The sequence below is a fragment of the Chelonia mydas genome, chromosome 26 (assembly GCF_015237465.2).
Source record: "Chelonia mydas isolate rCheMyd1 chromosome 26, rCheMyd1.pri.v2, whole genome shotgun sequence".
NCBI classification, from domain to species: Eukaryota; Metazoa; Chordata; order Testudines; family Cheloniidae; genus Chelonia; species Chelonia mydas.
In genome coordinates, this window is record NC_057859.1 from 763,569 (window position 1) to 784,460 (window position 20,892).

Sequence of the window (20,892 nt, forward strand, 5' to 3'; positions counted from 1 at the left end):
TGGAACTTCGAGCATGTCCTTCTGGAGACTCGTCCCCAGTCTCATCGTCAAGTAGCTTTGCCTTATATTTACGGCTCCATCTAAATTCCCCTTGTCTCAGTTTCATCCCATTATTTGTAGGGCTATAAAGCCCCCTGAGCTAAGCTGAATAGACAGAGAATTTGACTTCAAACCCTCTTGGGTAGAAGGCAGATGTTGGGAAGGTTTTGCTGGAACCACTGATGTTTTTAGAGTTCTTCTGGGTCGTGTGCGCGCAGACCCTCACACCCCCTCTAACTAACTGGGTACAGTCTGTAGATTAATATGTTTGGCATTTGTGCTTTATAGAACAGAATGTATTTCCTGAAGAATTCATCTGGAGGGATGATTCCAGATGAAATATTTCTCATTCAGCAGCAATTCTCTCTCTAAAGGGCTTCCTCTTCCCCTTCCCTGCAGCAGATCCCTGCGCGTATCTGCAGCCACTCCAACATGCTAGACAATCGGTGCCCACATTGTAAAACCGACACTATCTGTGCTAAATAGGGTGGCTGCCCCGAATGATCTGTGAGTTCTGGGCTGATCTTAGAAGACGGTGTAAGTGCCCTGATGCTTTACCTCCATGGCACATTACAAGGTAGTTCAGAGAGCCATGGAGTGTAAGACCAGAAGGGACCATACTGATCATCTAGTCCAGTGGTTCCCAAACTTTAACAATCTGTGAATCCCTTTCACTAAAATGTCAAGTCTTGTGAACTCCCTCCTAAAAATGAATATTTTCAGGGATTTTCTCCTTTACCTGAGTATAAATTATAAAAGCAGTGATCTTGGAAATATAAAACTTGTTTTTATGACATGCTTATTACACACTATTATTATTAATTATTATTTATCATTACAGAATTTTTATTACATCATGAAAATGGCAACATTCTTCCAAGATCTCACTTTCGTAGCTTGTATCACTTTGAATAATCCTGTTATAAGACAAGGCTCCTAGGTTTCATCAAGGAGTATCAGATGTGAAACAGCATCAAGGTATTTCAGAAGCCAACTCAAGGAGTTCCTCCAACACAAGCATTCAGGTCTTGAGCAGTCCAGGCAAATGACGCACTTTACAACAAAGCTTAAACTTGTTCTTCATAATAATTTTAAAAACAATACTGCCTATTTAATTTTAAAAACAGCAAAAAATAGCCACCTCCCTTTCCATTTCTTATAAGGAGTCTTGAAGTTTAAATCTCCTCACTGTGATAGATATGCTTGCTCTGATCTGCTTAGCTCTTGGAAGTCCAGGGGCTCTGGGCTGCTGGCCCCGTGCTGCCTGGGGTCCCTAGGGACAGCTCTGTCTGCCATTAGGGAATTTTTTCCTGAGAACCCCCTGTAACATTTCGCGAACCCCCAGGGGTTCATGAACCCCAGTTTGGGAACCACTGATCTAGTGTGAGCTCCTGCAGAACACGGACCCTAGAATTTCACCCAGTGATTTCTGCACCACACCCAATAGTCCCGGCTAAGCGACTGCATCTATTGTAGAGACACAGCCAGTTGTGATGTAAACGTTTCAAGTGATGGAGAGTCCAGCACATCCCTAAGGAAGTCGTTTCAATGGCGAATTACCCTCACTTAAAAATCTGTGCCTTATGTCAGCCATTGGATCTCCTTCTCGCATTGTCAGCTAAACTACAGGGCTCCCTGCTCTCAGAAATCTTCTCCTCATGGAGGTATGTATGGACTGTGATCAAGTCACCTCTGAACTGTCTCTTCAATAAGCCACATGTGACAACCATATGATGAAAGGGAAATAGCTGCCCCCCTCCCTCTCCATGTTCTGACTTGGAGCTACTCCCTTCACTTTGCAACACTGGGCTGGACATGCTCAGCAGGCCCTGCAGCCTCGGAAGCTTCCCTGTTAGCCAAAGTGACTGGTGAGTCCTCGGGAACCCTCAGGAAAGCTGCCTTGGGGCCTGTGCTTGGACATGCTCAGAGTGAAAGTGCATTGGGACCACAATGTAGGAGAGCCATTAGCCTGTTCCAAAATGGTTGTGGGAAGGGGCTCTAATAGGTCAAATTCTCCCTGGGATAAGTTGGCACACACTGGCTCTGATGCATCCCCTAAAGCCCAGTGTCTTACAGTACAATATACTTGATGCAGTGCCATTTGTAACAACGATTATTTAAACCCTCCAAATCCAGCAGATCACAGATCTAATCCATTGTACGTGTCCCGTGATCTCACTACCAGGAGACTTCATAAATCCTAACACCATGATTTTACGTTAATTACACAATTCTGACCTGCAGGGAGACTTCGACCAAGCAGAGTTTCACCATTTGATGCCTCCTGCCACACTGCACAAACGGGCAGATTCAGCCTTGTCCTCAGCTTGTAGCTTCAGGAAAAGGGGTTAGATGGCTAGTGTACCCCACTGGCTACTTCGCAGGTCTCCTGGGCAGAGGCTTTGGATGGCACCGGTTGAATTGTCGGCATTAATAGGACAGGCAAAGAATGGAGTGATTTCAACATGCAAAGAGGGGAGTGTGATGCACCAGGCTCCATCTGTATCCCAAATTGTACTGTAATCTCTGAGCATTTGTATTGGGAGCCTTGGTAGCCCACTTGCACCTTGTGAATAACTCGTTTCCTTTTCTTGTGCAATAAATCTTTATATCGTTTATTACAGGACTGGCTATAAGCATTGGCTTTGGTGTGAGCTCTGCGGTGCAACTGACCGGGGTGACTAGCCCTTTGGGACTGGGTGTGACCTGCATTGCTGTGATCCTGGGTGCAAGGGACCATCTATCACAAAGGCAGGCTCCCCTGGGTAGCAAGACAGATCGGAGTACCCAAGGGGACTGTCTGTGACACCAGGTTTAGGCTGTTACAGTGCTGGGGAGTTTACACTTGATAACTGGTTGGTGAAATCTAAGTATAGGACTCATAGCCAATTTGTGTTTTGTGCCTTGGGTCTTAATTCTGCCCTGAGGTTGGCACTCATGCTCCTGAGTCTCTGCAGGACAGCTGACAACATGCAGCCCAGGCTTCCTTGCACATCCCTGCAGAAAGGATTAGGCTATTGTGAAGGTGCTCAGGCTGGAGAGAGGTTCTAAGAAGAGTAAAATAATTGTTTAATTCAATGCAGAGCCTGGCTGTTTTTCTGCTTCCCACATGCCAAAGCAATTAGTGTGCACTGGGCTGCTCTCCACAGATCCCCAATGGTGCGAGAGACACATGACAACTCAGGAGGAAGGCACATGAAATGCTGTGTTTTAGGGCAAGGTTATTTCATCTACAAGGAGCAAAGCGACTTACAGCAAATTCCAATGAATGCAAACTCCTTAATGGAAGCTGTGGTGTGAAATGCAGCAACATGGTCGCAGGGCTTGACTGACCCCAGACATATGGGGACCGATGACATCCTACCTTCTCCAGACCATGGGTGCAGCATGGCCCTGCACCTCTCTGATCTCCCTATCCTGGGCAGGGGAACATCACATGAGAACAGGTGACTCCCTGTCACAGGGGGCATGGTCCCTATAGGAGGGGTGCAGTGACCAGCTCGTCAGGGCTGCGATCTTCGCCTGAAAGGGGATGCACCTGTGGCTGATGAGTGAGCCAGCACTCGCAGCTGGGGGAAGCAGCTGAGAGGGTAACATAGAACAAGCAGGACCCCAGGCAGGGGAGCCTGGCCAGCTCTCTTTGGGTTAGAGTGATAATGCTGAATGTAGGGACAGCCAGAGAAGGCTGCCAGAAGGAAGCTGCCTGGGGCAAGGGGCTGAGGCACAGTTGGGCTTTTGGTGCTAAGCCTCAGCTGGCACGGACTGTTGAAAGGTCTAACTAGCTAAACAGACACCAGGGACGGAAGGACCTGGGAGTCTCCCTCTCCTCAGGGTCAGAGGAGCACAAGTCTGTGGCAAGACCAGGACAAACCAGGGTGGAAAAGACTCAGGTGAGGCTGTTTCATGTTGTTCCTTGTGTCGGTCAGACTGGGGGGCTGAGGAGAGAACCCTGTGAGCTGGTACAGGTGCCGTCAGTGGGGTGGTATCTGAATTACAAGGACAGCGGATGTGGTGGCTGGTGGGACCTGCAGGCTGTGCACCTGGCTGTAGGTGGTGTGCTGATAGGAGTGTCCCCCCCCCCCCCTCTAGTTGTCTATTGGCTGTTGTTTGCTCTGCTCTAGAGAGAGTGGAGTGGCTAGCGAATGTGCGAGCCCCTAGCCGCTACAGACCCACAAGTGGTAGGTTCTCTAACAGGGAAGGCTGCCCCTTGTCCCACACCTGTCTGCAGAGCGTGTGATCCTTGCCTCCCTTCCCTGGTGCTACAGGGGGTTCCCCTTTGCTAATCAGGTTACCACTGTAAAAGGTTCCCTCTGTGCCCTGGTGTTTCTGGAGAGGGTCGCCTTTCTCATGGGCCTCCTCCCTACAAGCTGCTTATGGCAGAGCATGTGGGCTTGGTGCCGGGGGCAGAGGGTAGCAGAGTCAGTACGCACATTGTCTGTGGCTGTAGTGGGCATTAAATGCCCTGCTTGTATTAGGTACTAGAGCTCAGGGTGTGGTGCCCTGAGCACCCCACTCTGTCTGGAGAGGCACTCTTCTCCTCACTGTAGGAAATGTTTAGACAACGCTAATTAACTGTTCTGCCTGGCTAGAGGATAAAGGGTTTGTTTTTTCGGAGGAGATGATTAAAAGCAACGAGTTAGTGGGGATGCCAGCTCATTAACTGACCATAGAAACCAGGAAGCCCAGGGCTGGCTGAGCTCAGAGACCCCAGAAAGAGGGCATCTTTGCAAATCTATCTACACAGTCATGACTTTCCAAGTAAGTTGTCACACTCTGTGGAAGTGAGTACACGTCCATACTGTTACATTTTGGTTATCATTACCAAGGCTTTACAAATTAGCCATGTTTCTGTGTCCTGTGGATCCAAATCTGTGGTGGTGTTATCTCTGAGAACAACAAAGCTCTGGTTATGTAAAGTCTCCTTAGTCAGGTTGTATTTTATTCACCTTTGTATGTAACTCCGCACTTGAGTCATACAGCAGATGAGCTGTGGGCATCAGAGTGTCCTCTAATGGCCCTCAGGAAAGAATATTCCTTCCCAGCCATGTCATGGACTCGCCACTCATGCCACCCCAGCTCGAGTGTGAGGAGTTGAGTGGAAGGATAAAGTCAGTACAGAAACTGAACTGCGCTAATTGCTTAACGCACTTCACGTTGTTGTGTGCAGTGTCACTGTAGGCGTGTCAGTCCCAAGATGTTAGAGGGACAAGGTGGGTGAGGTAATATCTCTTATTGGACCAATTCTCACTGACAGACCTTCTTCCAGTAGAAGGTATTACCTCACCCGCCTTGTCTCTCTACCACTTCACAGCAAAGGGTCAGTCTGAGTTGTCAGAGCACCAGCCCTGGCTGACCGAAACCTTGCTGCCACCTACACTGGGGGAACTCTGCAGCAGTCGGACGGGGTTTATACTGGTGTAGGGAAGAGCAGAGCACAGGTCAGGGTGACTCCACGGTAAATGCAGGGCGCTAGTATTGCGGTTTATATTGCAGTAGCAGCTTGCAGGCCCGCTGGGTGCTGCACAGACCGAGCAAAAGACAGTACCTGCCCCACAGAGCTCGGTCTGAGCATGGAGCAGCCGGGCACGGAGGAGATTACATTGCCCACAATGCAGTAACTAGGGATTCACAGTGGGTGGAACTCACCTCTGCAGAGGAGCCAGGATGACCTGGCTGAGGCACTGCTGAATTCCCACTGAAGGCCGCAGGCCCATCCCATCAGCCTTGTGCTGTCAGGGGTGAATCTCGTTCAGTATCACAAGGCCTATTTTCAGTAATAAGCCCTCCACTCTCTCCTTATGGCAAGGGCTTCTTGTTTAGAAAATGGAACTGTGAGTTAGACATTTGTATAGATCCGAGGCTTCTCTATGCTGCCTGCGATTTGCACATCAATGTGGTCTCCCTGGCAGGGTGAATTCAGAAAAGCCCCATTTGCACTTGAATATCCAGTTAACCTATGGGTGGGCAGTTGATGTCTCAATCAATTTCCAAGGCTCACCACTACAAGTACTGAAATGTGTGTGTGTGTGTGTGAGAGAGAGAGGTGCTATGCATAAAAGAAGAAATTGCACAGGGTGGAATGTGTTGGAATTAGCACGTTGGAAAAAGCACACTCTTCTGGAATGTGCAAACATCCCGCTCGCATAGAAGGTAATTAACTCTATTTATGTTCCTGAGATTGAGTCTAAACCCAGCCTTGGAAAGCAGCTCACTCACGTTTAAGACTTTATAATCATTATGCTAACATATTTCTTTTGAAAACATTTTCAGTTTCTTAAACAGTTCGAATATTTATAAAATATGGCATCAGTTACTACATATTTCTTTATTCTCGCTGATTATACAGCCTCTAATTACACTTAATGCTGCCATGATATACAAATAAGAGGCTTAAGAAAAGCTCTGTGATTTGTCTGTGTGTTGTTCTTTTCAAGTAGTAGATTGCTGCAGTCTCTCTCCTGGAAGAGAATTAGTTTAGTTAGGCTGCCTAAACGACAGAACTCCATGTGCTCTCCTCAGTCCAGCCAGCACCTCACCAACCATGTTGGACAAGGCTAACAATTTATGACAGGTAACATTCAGCTTCATGGTGGACTTCAAATGGTATGTTTTCAGCCAGCTTTATGCAATCATTTAAAGACAGAGAAACGTTTTCTTGGATCCTTCTTACCGGCTGTAAAACAGCAATTGTTGGAATAATTGAACTCCTGTGGTTGATCACTAATAAAAGTAACACAGGCTTACGCTATAAATGGCAGTACTGTTGTATTCTAAGCCCTGTGACATTCATTTGCACTCGGTTAGCATCTCATAATGATGATGATCGGCTCCATTAGGGAGTCCAGACTGGGGCCCACAAATATCTAGAATTTGATAAATGAAAATCAGAGAGGGGAGTGGTGTAGGGAAATTTTCTGTTGTCTTAAGTCAAAACGATGAAATCCCAGCCCTCCCAAGCCATCTATCATAAGTGATAAGAGTCCTGTTCGAATTAGACAGGATATTAAAAGTTGGCTGATGCGGACTGTGCCCTTAGGAAAACAAAAATTACTTGGCTTGGAATGTCTTGGCTCTTCTGTTACAATTTCCCTGACTATTTAAGTCTTATTGTTTGTATAGAATTCCCTGTTTGCCAATCTGCTTACTACAGACTAGACAGCCCCCCTTGGCTCCTCTGAGTTACAGCAGCCTGTTGAGCAAACTCATCTCTGGTACTGCAGAGACTCGCAGGGGGCCTGGGGAGATGGAGGGTAAAGTATAAGCCAAACCTGCTGCTAGCAAGAGCTGAGCTGAAAGGATTCTCACCAGTGGGGGAAACCATGCAAAATCCACTCTCCTCTGATCTGCTAGAGCAAATGGCAGCTGCCCTTTCCCAATAGGTTGAAAGAGTTTTTTCAGGTAGCCTTGGCAGTGCTGGGAATCCCTTCCTACAGGGCCCCCTCACACAGCTCCCCAGGGAGCAGCTTATTTCAGAAAGGTTGCCAGAGGTTTCAAAGTGAGGGCCCAATCCTGCTGAAGCTGGGTGTAGCACTCCAGGCTGACTCCAGCGAGAGCAAGCACAGGCTGTAGGACGAAGAGCATGGTGCCGATGGATCCCTGCATCCTGGAATTCAGTGGGACTTTGTATGGGTGCAGGGGCCTGTCTACACAGCTCTCCTTGTACGACTGAATGCTTAGTTTACAGCTGAGACTTTTGGCCCCAGATCCCAGGGAGCAGCATGAAAAGGAAGCTCCAAAAGGAGCCAGAGGCCCCTAACCTGCAGAGGGAAGAGAATTTAACAGAAACAGGTTAACAGCCCCCCGCTCCCCCACCCTAAAGTTAATTTCCCTTTTTTTCTGCCAAGGGAATGGGAGGAGAGTGGGAGAGGCAGTGGGTTGGGCACCTCATTCACTGTACGTTACCTGCTGAGTGCTCTGGACAAATTTCAAATTGTTCTTTGCAAACCTGGGAATGAATTCCGCTCTGATTAGCGGCCACCTGCCCTGTGCCAGAGTCAGCAGGGAGCTTACAGCAGGGCCGTGTTGCTGCAGGAGGAAGGAGCTGCAAGAGCTTTATTTTCTCTAGTCTCTCCAGAAAACCTGGACATATATTTGCAGTTGGGTGACAGCAATGTTTTTCTTTCTCTCCTGCCGCCAAAGAACACTTTGGACTCAGCCCAAGGCCAATGTTGTTGCTCCAGCCAAATCCCCTCATCCTTCATGGGGTGGGACCCTGGCAGTGACAGTGGGGCCTGACAGGAGTTTCGCCTGTCTGCCATTAGCTGGGGCTGGCAAGCTAATCTGCTCCATGGCTCAGCGTTTGAGAGGAAGCGACTCTCGCTTCTCGCGACCTGAGAGGGGAAAAGCTGACAGCGCTAAGGTTATAGACGACCTCCAAGCCCTGCCAAAAAGGCACGGTTCCTGCGTGCGGTTCTGCTGCAGAGTCCTTGGGGAAAGGCAGCATTTGCCAGCTATTAACTCACCTTTCCTGAAGGTAAAGCACTGTTCGCCCCTAGGGAGGCAGGACAGTCTGGAGGAAGGCGCTGGCCAGTGACTCAGGAGCTGTGGGTTAACTCCTGGCTTGGCTGGGCCAGACCTTTCAAAAGAAACCCACGTTGGTGCCGAGCTCTCATGAAACCCTGGCCCCTGCTATTTCCTCACTGCAGCTCCCTGTGTATCAAACCACCCTGCGTCCAGTTCGACTGAGCTCTCTGAGGTAGGGACTGTCTCTCGCTGCAGGTGGGATCGGTGCCCAGCACACCAGGGCCCTGAGCTGAGCTGAGGGGTCTGTTTTGACTAATAGTGATCCATGTCGCGCCATTATGGTGAGGGACTTGGAGGAACAGCTCAAGGGGAACAGAAGCCTCTTCCCCAAACAAACCCAGGGATGCACTGTCCCCAGGGGGGCTGTGCCAGGGCCCAATCCTGCTCCCATTGAAACCATTCTGTGAAACCTCCCTCAGGCCAGTCCCTGTTGAGGTCCAAGGAGGTGGGAGGGTGCTCTGCAGCTCCTAGGATCAGCCCAACTGTGTGACCCAGGGGAAGTGGCAGCACAGAGGGGGACAAGAAACTTGCACAGATCAGGAAAACAAACCTTTCCCGCTTACAAACACCTCTATTGGAGTCCGCCCTTCACCACCAGTGACGAACTCCTTCTGAGACCGCCCAAGGAGACACAGTGTGCAAGGAAAGTCTGCCGTAATAATTCTGCTAACTATGCCCATAAATTATACTAAACAATTCCCCTGTGGCCTCAGAAACCTGCTTGTTTCTCAAACTGGGGGAAGCAAGTCATTCTTTAATCAAATATTGAACACAAGTCTGGCCAGGTCCCCAGCAGGCATGGCTGGAGCATAGAGGATATTGCTGGCACCAGGAGAGCTCACACTGGGTCACATTTGCAGTGGGTACATATGGCGGGATCTCCTTTGACAATGGAGTTACGCCAATTTATACCAGTGGTGAATGTGGCCCCGTGGCTCTGTGCTCCTGGACCCTCGTTGCTTGTTAGAGGATTACCATGGTGCTGTCTTGCAGTGTGACTCAAAAGCACTTTGGATTTTAAAGAAATCAAATACTAGAGCTGGGCAAAAATTTTCACAAAGACAAAAATTTGAAAATTTTTGAAGAAACCCTTTTTGTTTTGCAACCCACTTGTAGAATAGGTCAAACTTCTCAAAGTTTGGAGGAAACATTTGTTCTAAATCTTTTTTTCTGCCCTTTTTGACCTAAAGTTGGGTGCAGCACAGCAACCAGCGGCTGAGCGAATAGCTTTCATTAGCTGGTTCTTCTGTCCCCTGGGGCCCGTCTACACTGGCTATGTTCAATGGCTGCCACAGCAGCGCTTTCACGCGGCTTGTGTCGTGGCGGGAGAGCACTGGGAGAGCGCTCTCCCAGGGCTCTAAAAAAACCCCACCTCCACAAGGGGACGAGCTCCCAGCACTGGGGCACGGTCTGCACTGGTGCTTTACAGCGCTGAAACTTGCTGCGCTCAAGGGGGTGGTTTTTTCACACTCCTGAGTGACACCGCTGCAGCGCTGTAAAGTGCCAGTGTAGACAAGCCCTTAGTAAGACAGCTGGGGCAGTCAGTGAACAGGCACTTCCAGATGTGTCCTTGCTACGGGAACTCTGCTAGCTTTCAATCCATGGCTGAGAGGGCAGAGCGGGGCAGTTGATGCAATGAGGTTATGATGATCCAGTGCCCAGGAAAAGCCAAAACACAGGAACTGTGTCATCTTATGAGTTTTGAAAGTGCTAAACGCATCATGCCCGTGTGGTAATGATGACAAATGTTCAACAACGGTGAGGGCTGCCTCTGTCCCGGCATAGCGGGACCTCGATCCCCAGACTGCGGCCCCTGGGTGCTACCACAATCCCAGTAATTACACTGATAGTCACAGCTGGGCATGCGGTCAGAATGTTTCTCAAACAAAGAGCAGCTTGTCCACCCAAACAAACATTGCGTGGAGAGCTGCTTAATTCGATTGAGACTTTCCAGTTTTTCCAATGGAAAAAAGAGAACCAAAACATTTTTGGCTCTGTTTTTATCCCCTCCCTGCTCCTTTTCCCCCCTTTCCCAGTGAACAGAATGGGGTGGTGGAGGAGAGCGGGACAGAAAAGGGGAAAAAACAAAAGCAAAAAAAAGAAAACTGGAAACAAAGATTCTATTTTTGTTTTTTGAAAAAAATTCAGTTGCTCAATGCAATTGAAGTGAGAATACGTGGCATTTCTTAGTAATAAACACACCTCATTCAGGAAAGGTGCTTGATACCTGAACGGAGCATGGCAGCTTTGTGTGGGTTTGTGCTCGGGGCATCTGCTGGTGAGGGGCAGTAGTGACTGAATTTATTGGCCAGGGCTCTTTTAGAAAAGCTTTCCCTCTAGCCTGAGTAGGTGGGGCCTGATCCTGGGAGGATGCTGAGCACCTTGCAGCTCTGGCCCACAGTCTGTGTCAGCACTGCTCTCTCTGGTGCATTTGTTGCTTTCCCAGAGAAGAAGCCAGGCTTTAGACAAGGAGCATGTGTCAGCTGAGCGTTTACAGTGATTTCAGCCTGACTACACAGGTTGGATTAGGTGCACTGGCGATGGCATGGGGAGTTGGAATGATTGGGCGAGACGGGGCAGCTGGCCGAGGACTCTGCCATTGCAGCTCCATGAATGAACTAGATTTTTCTGCACGTTTCACCCACAAAGGTTTCAGGTGTGAACCTGGTGGCTGTATGACACCCACCTTTCTGCTGAGGCAGCCTCTAAAGTGAGACCCAGCGTCTCCTTCCTCTTCTCTTGCCCCTGCTCACATCGTGAGTGCCTTGAACAGCAGTGCGAGGGTTAAGAGACAAAGCCTGAGCGAAGCAGGGAAATTTCCCTGCATAATGGAACTCCCTTGCACTGGGTAAGCAGCGACACAGCTCCCCTTGTTACGCTTGACAGCTGTGCAACAATAGACAATGAGTCAAAGTTGGGAGCCAGAAAATAGCTAAGAAAGATGTGGCTGAGAATTAGCTGCCTTGGCCGGGAGAGTGGCTCTCTCCTATAACCGCGCATTGTTCTCCGGGATATAAATCTCAATTGAAATATGAACACCAAGACATCTAAAACTTTTTTAACTAGAATGTGCACCAATAAAAACAGCCTCCTATTTATCAGCTTCACACTGAGGCACCAAGCTGAAATCCCATGCTCCGAGCCCGGGGTAAGAGTTTCACTGACAAATGGATCCTGCAATCTGGGCCAAGTCGAGCTAGGAAAAGCAGCTGATGCAGCCCGCTCAGCAGAGAGCATGCGGGGCGCTGGCTGCGTCAGCCAGCATGTGTTTGTCCCAAAGGGGGCCTGGTGAGTGGGAGACCGAGGCTTCGACGTGGGTGTCTGGAAGAACAGGGCCTTACAGACAGTGTCCTTGATTGCGAGGTTCTGAATCCATGTCATCAGTGACCTGTTGTGTGGGCCGGAAACCAAACTTCGGAGATAAAAATGGTCTCGTCATTGAAGTAGTAGACTGGGGCGAGGCGGGCTGGATTCCCCTGCGGCCTGAGTGACCTGGGGCAAGTCACTAGATAGCTGTGCCTCAGTTCTGTCTCTGCAACTGGGAAAGTCGCAGGAGCGCTTCCTTTCTCTCACCCCTCTGCCTGGTCAGTCTACTCGGATTCAGGGCCAGCTCCAGTGGTTTTCCTGCCCCAAGCGGCAAACAAAACCAAACCAAAAACCTTGCCGCCGAACACAGAGGCCGAGTGATGGCACGGCCACCGAATTGCCGCCGGCGACTGAAGAAGAGTCGCGTCCCCACCGCCAAGCGTGAAACGCGCTGTGACGGAGCGGCCGACGAATTCCTGCCGCTGCCAAGGGCAGATTGCCGCCCCAGAGCCCGATGTCCTGCCGCCCCTTTACATTTGCTGCCCCAGGCACCTGCTTGGTTCGCTGGTGCCTGGAGCTGGCCCTGCTCAGATTGTCACTCCTTGGGGCAGAGACTCTGTGTGTGTTTTGGCTGGGAGAGGGAAGCCCTCCTGTAGTAGCTTTGTTCTCTTGGTCAGTGAAATATAAGCCCCAACAACTAAATAAATGTTTTATAAATATCCCTCTGAAAAGCTTTTCTTCCTCCGTTTGGCTGGGGGAAGAGACCCCCTAATTTTGTCCCAAGAGGAGCAGAGGGAGTTTCCTGTAACTTGGGTCTCTCACCCAGAGCTGCGTGAATAATCCAGAACAAACTGTCTGAGTGAATTTCACCTCTTGTTTTGTTCCTGGGCAGAAAGTGAAATTCCCAAACACATCCGTCCTCCAAAATGATTTGTGAATATTTTCAGGGAACAATTCTTGGTCTGTAGATCATTTGCACGTGGCTCATTGTGGATGTTCCCAGTTGACAACTGGGAATTCACTAGGCGCTATTGTTTGTTCCTGATCGGATTGCTGACATCACTCACCAGCACACCTAGTCATGTGGCTTTGCCTGTGGAATATTTGCTTGTAAAATTTTGCGTTCACTTTCTGCAGTTATTCCCATGTTTGAGTTTGAACTGTGCTTTCGCTCTAATCAGACTCAAGCTTGCGAATGTTCAGTGGAGGCAAATGCGAGAGGGTCGCTGTGGGGGAACTGGCTTTTTTATGTGAATAAATATTCACAAACAGCTTTTCCCTCGGCTCCACTCTCAATGGTGACAATATGCAGGTTGGTAATTGATTTAATAGTGGCATCTAAACGAGTACAACTGGCGTGATTTTCACAGGCTCTGGAGTCTGAGAGCCTTGCTTGGTTGCTTGAAAGCTGCTGGCTATTTCCAGAGCCCTCTCCCCTCTTTAAGATGAGGCAGTAGGTGGGTTTTCTTTGTCTATAATCAGCCTCTCCCACTTTGGGCTTCTCCTGAGCAACTTCCTAATGTACATTCAGCTCCTGCTGTGCATGTTCAATGGCCATCGAGATACTTCTGGAAAGGCTGTGGGCAACTCCTGCTCATAAAGCCAGTTAAAGAAATGACTTTCACCAGCTAATTGAGACTTCTGCTTCTCCAGACAGAAGGGTTTCCCTTTGAACACAGTTCATTTGTAGACCTGATGGTCCCTCTCTAATTGATTAGCATCTAATGATACATGGACTGTTTTCTCAAAGTAAAACTGACGTAATGGCAGGGTACTTGGGTCACTTTTATGCAAGTATTAAATGGCAGTCTAGAAGCCAAATCCTCTGCTATGACAAAACAGAATTAAGAGCAGGGCGGACAGCGGCAGGTAAATTACGATCAAGAGCCATTGTTTGCCTGCAGATATTAGTTTATTCAGCTCAGTCCTAGAAAAGCACTGCTGTGCCTTCCAGAGCTGTCTACAAATTTAATCGGCTCCTAGTTTTAGCTTTAGGACGGGACCCAAGACAGACTCTGTGCAGATCATCTTACTTTGCTCATGAATAGGAATAGCTACTCCAGCAGCGCACCTGACCTTGGAAAAAGGTATTGGAAGAAGCCAGTGCAGCTACCTAAAACCAACCCCAATGCAGTTGCTGAGCTAGACAACTGGGCCTTTCTTCCTAGCTTACAGAGATCTCTCCACTCTCCCTCCTTGTGAGGGGTCCCTCCTTTCTCTGCTTCATCCACCCGCACAGAAGAGATGCACCTGATGTGCACGATTGTCAGAGTTGAGGAAGGAACCGACAGGATGCCATGTGTTAATGGATTGTGCATCCTAGGGAGACTCCTGTGCTCTTTGCACTCCGAGCTCCTCGCTGAGTGTCCTGGTCCCACATTCGACTCTGCAGGAATCATCTTGCCAAGAATGCAGAGAGGAGCAAGGTGGGTTGGGAGCCAGTGTGGAGTCACAGATTTTCTGGTTTCCCCCAAGATCTCAAGGGAGTCTCTGGTTTTGAGGGCTCAGCCACATCCATGGGCAGCCCCACTCATCCCAGAAACTTTCTGAGTTTCTAATGCAAATGAAAATGTGCAAATGTCGGTGGGAATTTCCCACATGGGAATAACATGGCCCGTAATATGCAAGATCTCTGGAGTAGGGGCCTTGTCTTCCTACTGTTTGCAAAGTCCCCTGCCCACCTGTGGTGCTCTGTGAATGACAGTGAGCAGTGGAGGGGTCTACTGAGACAAATGAAGTTGTGATTGCTGGCAGCTCTGCATGGGCTGGATCAGTGCACTGGGAGAGGGGATAATTGATCTTCAAATATCTATAAATTATCAAGTTGGGTGCTGTGCCCTTTGGTAACCTGGCCCTAAGTGTCCCAATGGACACTGAGCACTTTTGAAAACGTTCCTGTATTACCAACGTATACCACTGGGTGGCACATTTTGCACAAAAACAGTCTTTAATTGAGGACCTGTGCAGTCAGTGTGCTAGGAAATGGTTCTCCAGAATAATGTTCCTTGACAAATGTACTGTAATTTATATGGATAGTTTTGTTAATGTTTCAGTAATGATGTTTGTGTTGCATCAACTTCAAGGGTGGTCTTGTGCTTTTTATTTTAAGGACGTTATTAATATTGTAACCGTGGCCTTGTTGATCCTGGTCCATCCAAACTCATGGGGTTAAAACTTCCCAAGCTAAGCCAAAGGAGATGCCCTGATTATCACAAGGGAGAATGTTGGAGTGGATACCTGCAGTCTTGATGCTTCTAAAATTGCTCTTTCCTCAACTCCGGGCCCTTTTTACAATCATCTCTCTCGACTGACTTTGTAGGATTGAATTGCTTTAAACATTGGATTGTTTTAAATAAGTCAGAAAGCTGGAAGCAGCTTTTGTATTCCTAGCTGGTACAGGCTGAGAATATGCGTTGCTTTGGTGAGAATATGCCATCTGATTTGCTCATGTTTCCCATTGAGCGGTGGTAGGTGAAGCACTCAAAAGCTTCCATTTCAGTCCAATTACAGGGGAATCTCTTCATTGTGTAGCCAATCTGGAGTATGCAAGCTGGTTCATTATTTGTTTCTCTAATTGTTTGCTGCTTTTAGAGTTCTCTTTTTAAAGATGAAAAGGTAAAAGCTGGTCCCCAGAAAATTCAGAAATTGACGAGTCTCTGGGCTGTGAGACGTGGAGATGAGATGACTCTTTCTGATTCATAATTTGCAGACTAATGAACTAATTAAGAAGGAGCAAAAAATAAAAGCTTTGCTTTTTTGTTTAGCATCTTAAAATCTAAGTCAGTTAATTTTTGCTTTGTGGCTGTGAACACTAATTGCATTGTAAATGGAGACCTCCCTGTCAGCCAGTCAGAACCTTCAGTGAAGTAAACAAGGATTGGTTGCATATAAAGTGCCTTCCTCAGGAAGCATCTGAAACTTGGAGATACCAGGAGATGCCTTTAAGGCACAAGTACCCCCAGGGAATGTACATTCAACAGATGGTAGGAAAAGGTGAGATTTCTGTTGTCTTGCCTGGAAGTTTGATCAAGATGACTCATGGCCGCAGCAGCAGCAGGATAAGCAGAGGGACACAAGAGAGCAAGGTCAAACCACCTCGACTCACCTTGATCAGCATCCTTTTCAGGGGCCGTAGGAATGAGGTGGTAGATGCATCTGTTCCGTGCTGGTTCTGCCATCCAGGGCAAGAGGCAGCTCCCTGTGGCACCAGCAACAGGTAACAAGCCATTCAGTCACTACACGTGGCCATAGGCAGGCCCCTGTAGGGCAGTCAAGCCCACAGAGCTGGCCCCACACCAGCTGTAGCCAAACTTCCCCTGATGTAAACTGAACAGAGAGGAGCTGAGGGGAAAGCCTGAAGCTGGAATTTTAGGGCAAGTTTTAATTAGATAATTGGATAAAATGGTAAACCCCAGGGAAAGTTCCCCTTTTTTTACTATAATCTCTGTACGAGGGTCTGCTCTGCGGTCGGTACTTCGCTACCCCTTAAGCAGGGGAGAGACACCTCATGCCATCCCTTCTCCTAGGGCCTCGTGGTTATTTGCTTAGCAGAGAGAAGGGCCTTGCTCACGTACATGGGCACACCGAGGTTATTGTCGTTTATCGTTTTACGGCTCTTGAGTGCTTGAGGTACCTCCTGTCACAGAGTCCCTGGGCGATGCTCTGGAACTGCTCCCTACGAAGCCAGGCAGGACTCTGGTGAAGTCTCCTCTTTGTGAGCAGACTGTCTGCAGGGCAAAAAGCTCACACAGCTTCCACCTTCCTGGGTCTGACCTCGGAGCATTCAGCATCCTCTGCCCCTCCATGCGCTTTCCACAGCGAGTCTGCCCAGGCGGGGTCCTGGGGAAGCCAGAGGGTCCTGCACCCCAACTCTGCAGTCAAATGGGACTCTCAGCCAGCCAGTAAAACAGAGGTTTATTAGACGACAGGAACATGGTCTAAAACAGAGCTTGCAGGTGCAGAGAACAGGACCCCTCAGCTGGGTCCATTTTGGGGGGCAGGGAGCCAGACAACCACGTCTGCCCTTCACTCCTTGTCCCCAGCCAGCCCCAAACTGAAACTCCCCCCAGCCCCTCCTCCTCTGGGCTTTGTCCCTTTCCCCGGGCCAGGAGGTCACCGGATTCCTTTGTTCTCCAAGCCTTTAGCTCTCACCTTGCAGGGGGGAAGGGCCCAGGCCATCAGTTGCCAGGAAACAGGGTGTCGGCCATTCTCTGTGTCCAGACTCCTGCACACACCTGCCCTCTAGGGCTCTGCAACGATCATACACCCTTCTCCCACCACCTAGATACTTAAGAACTGCATAGGGAAACTGAGGCACCCCCCAATATTCAGAGAAAACATTAAGAACAGTCCCACTTCATCACACCTCCCCACACACACACACAGTCCCTGCCCTGGAGACCTTGTGCCCTACAGGCCTAGCCGCCAGGGAAGTACTACCGCAGCTGTGATAGGCACGACAGATACCTGACTGGCCTGTCCAGTTGAGGGCTAAGTGAGGTGCTATTTTACACAAGGCAAGTGAGAGCTCCAGCAACTCTCCAGGAAAGTTCCTGGTCTGATTCTGCTCACACCTTACACGAATGTTAGTGCTGCAGTTCACTGTTGATGGTGGGTCACTGCTGCTGTACGCTGGTCTCACTGAGGAGAGAATCGGGCCCTTTCTCTTAATTCTGACCTAGTCACAGCACCCGCTTTGGGGCCGTGTACGCTTTGTCTAAAGTCTTACATTGCTGTAGCTTTAAGCTGACGTTCTTTGCTAACTACTTCCCCAGAGACTGGTTCCCAGCATCTCTGAGGACTTCCCTTCTGATTTCAAGGTGGTTTGAAATTGTGTCCGAGGGCTTGCCTTGGTTGGGCGCATGGCTTGCTGGAGGCTTCAAGGGCTTTAATCTTGCAGATGGGCAGGCTGGCCGAAGGCGCTTTGCGTATTGGCGCTTAACTGACAGTGCAGCTAAAATGCCCTGCCCCGTGCTCTAGGAGACTTTGCATGGCTGGGAGGCTTCTAGGAACAGGGACCTGCCTTTGTGTCTGCTAACTGCCTAGCTGAGCTGGGTGCGCTGTAGATAAACGATGCCAAGAGGTTTCTGTAATGTTGAGGTGGCATGGCAGGGCAGCATGCCTGAGAAGGGTTGGGATGCTGTTGAGAAGGCGACATTCAGCACCTCTTGGGCGGATAGCCTGATGCTGTTCTATTTGTAACTTGCCTGGACTAATAAGTCATTAAAGAATACCCTGATCATTGGCTGTAAATGAATTCCCAGGTCAGTGTTACCCTGGGATTCCCCATCTGTCTCCTTGCAGAGAGTGCCTTGAGCCACCTCCTTGTGTTTCTATCCTGCAGCCATGCCAACTCGAGGATTGGTTTGCTTAATGATTTAGAAGTTCCCAGGGAGGCTTCCAAGGGAATGGTGTGTAGCAGCTGCAATTATCCAGCAAGCAACATTCCATTTTATGGTTTCAATTCTACTTAGAAGTGTAAGGAGGAAACTGGTACCATCTGTTTGAGTCTACAGGTTTCTCCTTAATAAAGTTACTGTGACACTGGCAAAGCAGGTGCCAGCTCATGCCAAGGTCCCTATGGCTCAGTGGAACACTGACAAATACATGGCTGGAATCCGTCTGGCTCACCTGGGTGTTACTATTGTTAAAATAAGGATTAGAGTTATAAAAATGTGCTTAGTGTTTATTGAATGCTTGTGAGTTGCTGCTGGCATTGATCTCACTTATAACATCTCTATCTCCATTATAAGGGAATACTTGAGCGTCCGTGTTGTGAGCCTCTGAGTAAATCCCCAGACAAGAGAGATATATTAACCAGCAGGAAATGCTGCTCTCCAACAGAGCGTACGTCCTGCCCCCCAAGGAAGGCCCATCGACACCAGACAGAGTAGAAGGTTAAAGAGGACACAAGATTTTGCTTACTGCCCCCCTCCCCCACCCACCTTTCCTGATGAATTCCTCTTGTCAGCTGCGTTAGCAGCTCAGAGCACAGGAGGGAAAGGGAATAAAACCCCTAACGAGAAGAAACTGGATCTTTATGCTGCTTGGGCGCTGGGGAGCAAGGATTACCAGGCATAAGCAAAAGATCCCCAGTGTATACCCTGGGTTTGCTCTAAAGGATGTATATTATAGAAGCATCTGTTACTTTTTGAAATTGGAATGTGTGTGTGCGCGCGCATATATTCTATATAAAACTGTGTGTTTACCTGCTTTAACTTTTTTTAAAATAACTCTCTGGTTGTATTCGGTGTGAGCTCTAAAGGGTAAGTGACTGACCCTTTGGGACTGGGAGTGACCTGAATATTGCTGTGATCCATGGTGCCTGGGAACATCTGTCACAGAGGCAGGCTCCCTGTGTGGAATACCCCATGTCTGACTCCATGTTAAGGCTGTTACGGTCGATAACTGGCTGGTGAAATCTAAGTACAGAACCCATAGCCAGTGTGGGGTTTGTGCCCGGGTTCCTCGCAGTCTGCCCTGCGGTTGGTCCTTGTGTTCTTGAGCCGCTGCAGGACAGCTCAGTTCTGACCACTAGTTGTGACAGGCGTTCTAGGTTGGAGTGGGGTTTTGATGCCTAACTAGGCTATTTCCTCAAATATCCTCAGTGGTTATTGCTGAATGTGCTGATCTCCAAGGGCCCTTCAGTGCCCACGAGGGAGTTGGGAGTGGGCTCCTGCCAGACCCAGGTATTTCCCCGTGTCCTGAGAGGGACTGGCAGGATAATTAGGGTGTGATTCAGGCAAGGGGCTGTTTGTGTTGCTTCATTTTCTGATGGTGGTGCTCTGATCTGCATAGCTAAAAGCCACCTAACTGAGTAAAAGCAGCAGCTGGAATTGAAGCCTGCTCATTCTCTCTCCACCCGAGATGCTGACATGACCCTGCTGGTGAAGACCTGCAACGGGCAGCGCACGAAGCAAGGAGCTGGTCACATATTACTTCTGTGTAATTCCTGGGCCCCTTCTGATGCTCTGTGTTCTCTCAGCTGCTCTCATTGTCCAGCCTGTAAGGATAAAGTTGACTCAGTGCATTTGTGCCCAAAGCTCTGTGTCTGACCATGGGGGAGGGCCCCTGTCAGTTCAGACTCCTGTGCATTACAGAGAATTGTGCAGACACGTAACTGGGGCAGGCTACAGGGCCCTTTGCATCATAATTCAAAGCCAGCTTGCCTGATTCTTCCCAGAGCAGCAATACCCTTTCTCAGGCCCAGGGGGCAGCCTGAGCGACAGCTAGTTGGAGAAAAAGCAAGACTCTAATGAAATATAGGAAGATCTAATTACCCGTGAGGAAGGCTGGCTCCTGAGGTGGGCTGTGATCTTGATTATCAGTTGGCTCCAATGCACTGTTTCCATTTATCCTGTCTCTGATATAAATGAGTTCTTAACCTGCTTTCTGCAAAAGAAGAAATTATCCTACCCACATTCATTAAGTATTGCTTAATGACAGTCTAAATTAGCAACCTGATCCATGGCATCCTAATGCTGAAGTTACGAGTCTAATTCGGAAGGGAGTACATTCCCTGTGACCCATCCTGGTTTTGGGTATTTTAATGGCAAGCCTCGTTCCCAAAACACCATCCTTTCAAAGTTCCCTTCTCATCTGGGTCATGTTGCCCTACTTTGCAGGTGGCGCAGTACAGAACCTGCATTTTTTTTGTCACAGCTGAAGTGTCTTTGAAATCTGACTTTGCATTGAACATGGAAGGTAATGAGGAGACTTTAAAGAGCTGCTGACGCCTCATGGAAAACAGAAAAACGTTCTGTTCAGGAACACTTCTGCCTGGCTGTCTTACCTGCTCATGTTCAGTTGCAAGGGGCACTATAAATATACAGAGTTAAACATCAAAATGAGAAACCTTGGAAACCAAATGGGAGTTGTTTGTTCACCGTGGAGCAGCTGGGGAACGGTAGTTTGTCTGCTGGTATCTCCGTTCTATGGCTACTGTGATTTGCACTAGTACCTGAGTCGGTAGCTGTGTACTGCTGGGCAGTGCTACTGAAGGGGGATCATGCTGCATTTAATTAC

At 48.8% G+C, this 20,892-nt stretch overlaps 1 protein-coding gene across 10 annotated transcripts in view; it reads left to right on the forward strand.

Moving 5' to 3' along the window:
• Positions 1-20,892, forward strand: part of ZMAT4 (zinc finger matrin-type 4) — a 241,404-nt gene that overhangs the window by 37,488 nt on the left and 183,024 nt on the right. Inside the window, exon 1 of one of the 10 annotated variants that reach the window (XM_043536411.1) lies at positions 3,594-3,929. The exons of 5 other annotated variants lie outside the window; for them this stretch is intronic. The gene's annotated coding sequence lies outside the window, so the exon portion shown is untranslated. Of the gene's footprint in view, positions 1-3,593; positions 3,930-20,892 lie in introns of those variants that run through there. 4 more of the 10 variants (XM_043536406.1, XM_043536405.1, XM_043536410.1 and 1 more) reach the window with 4 other exon arrangements.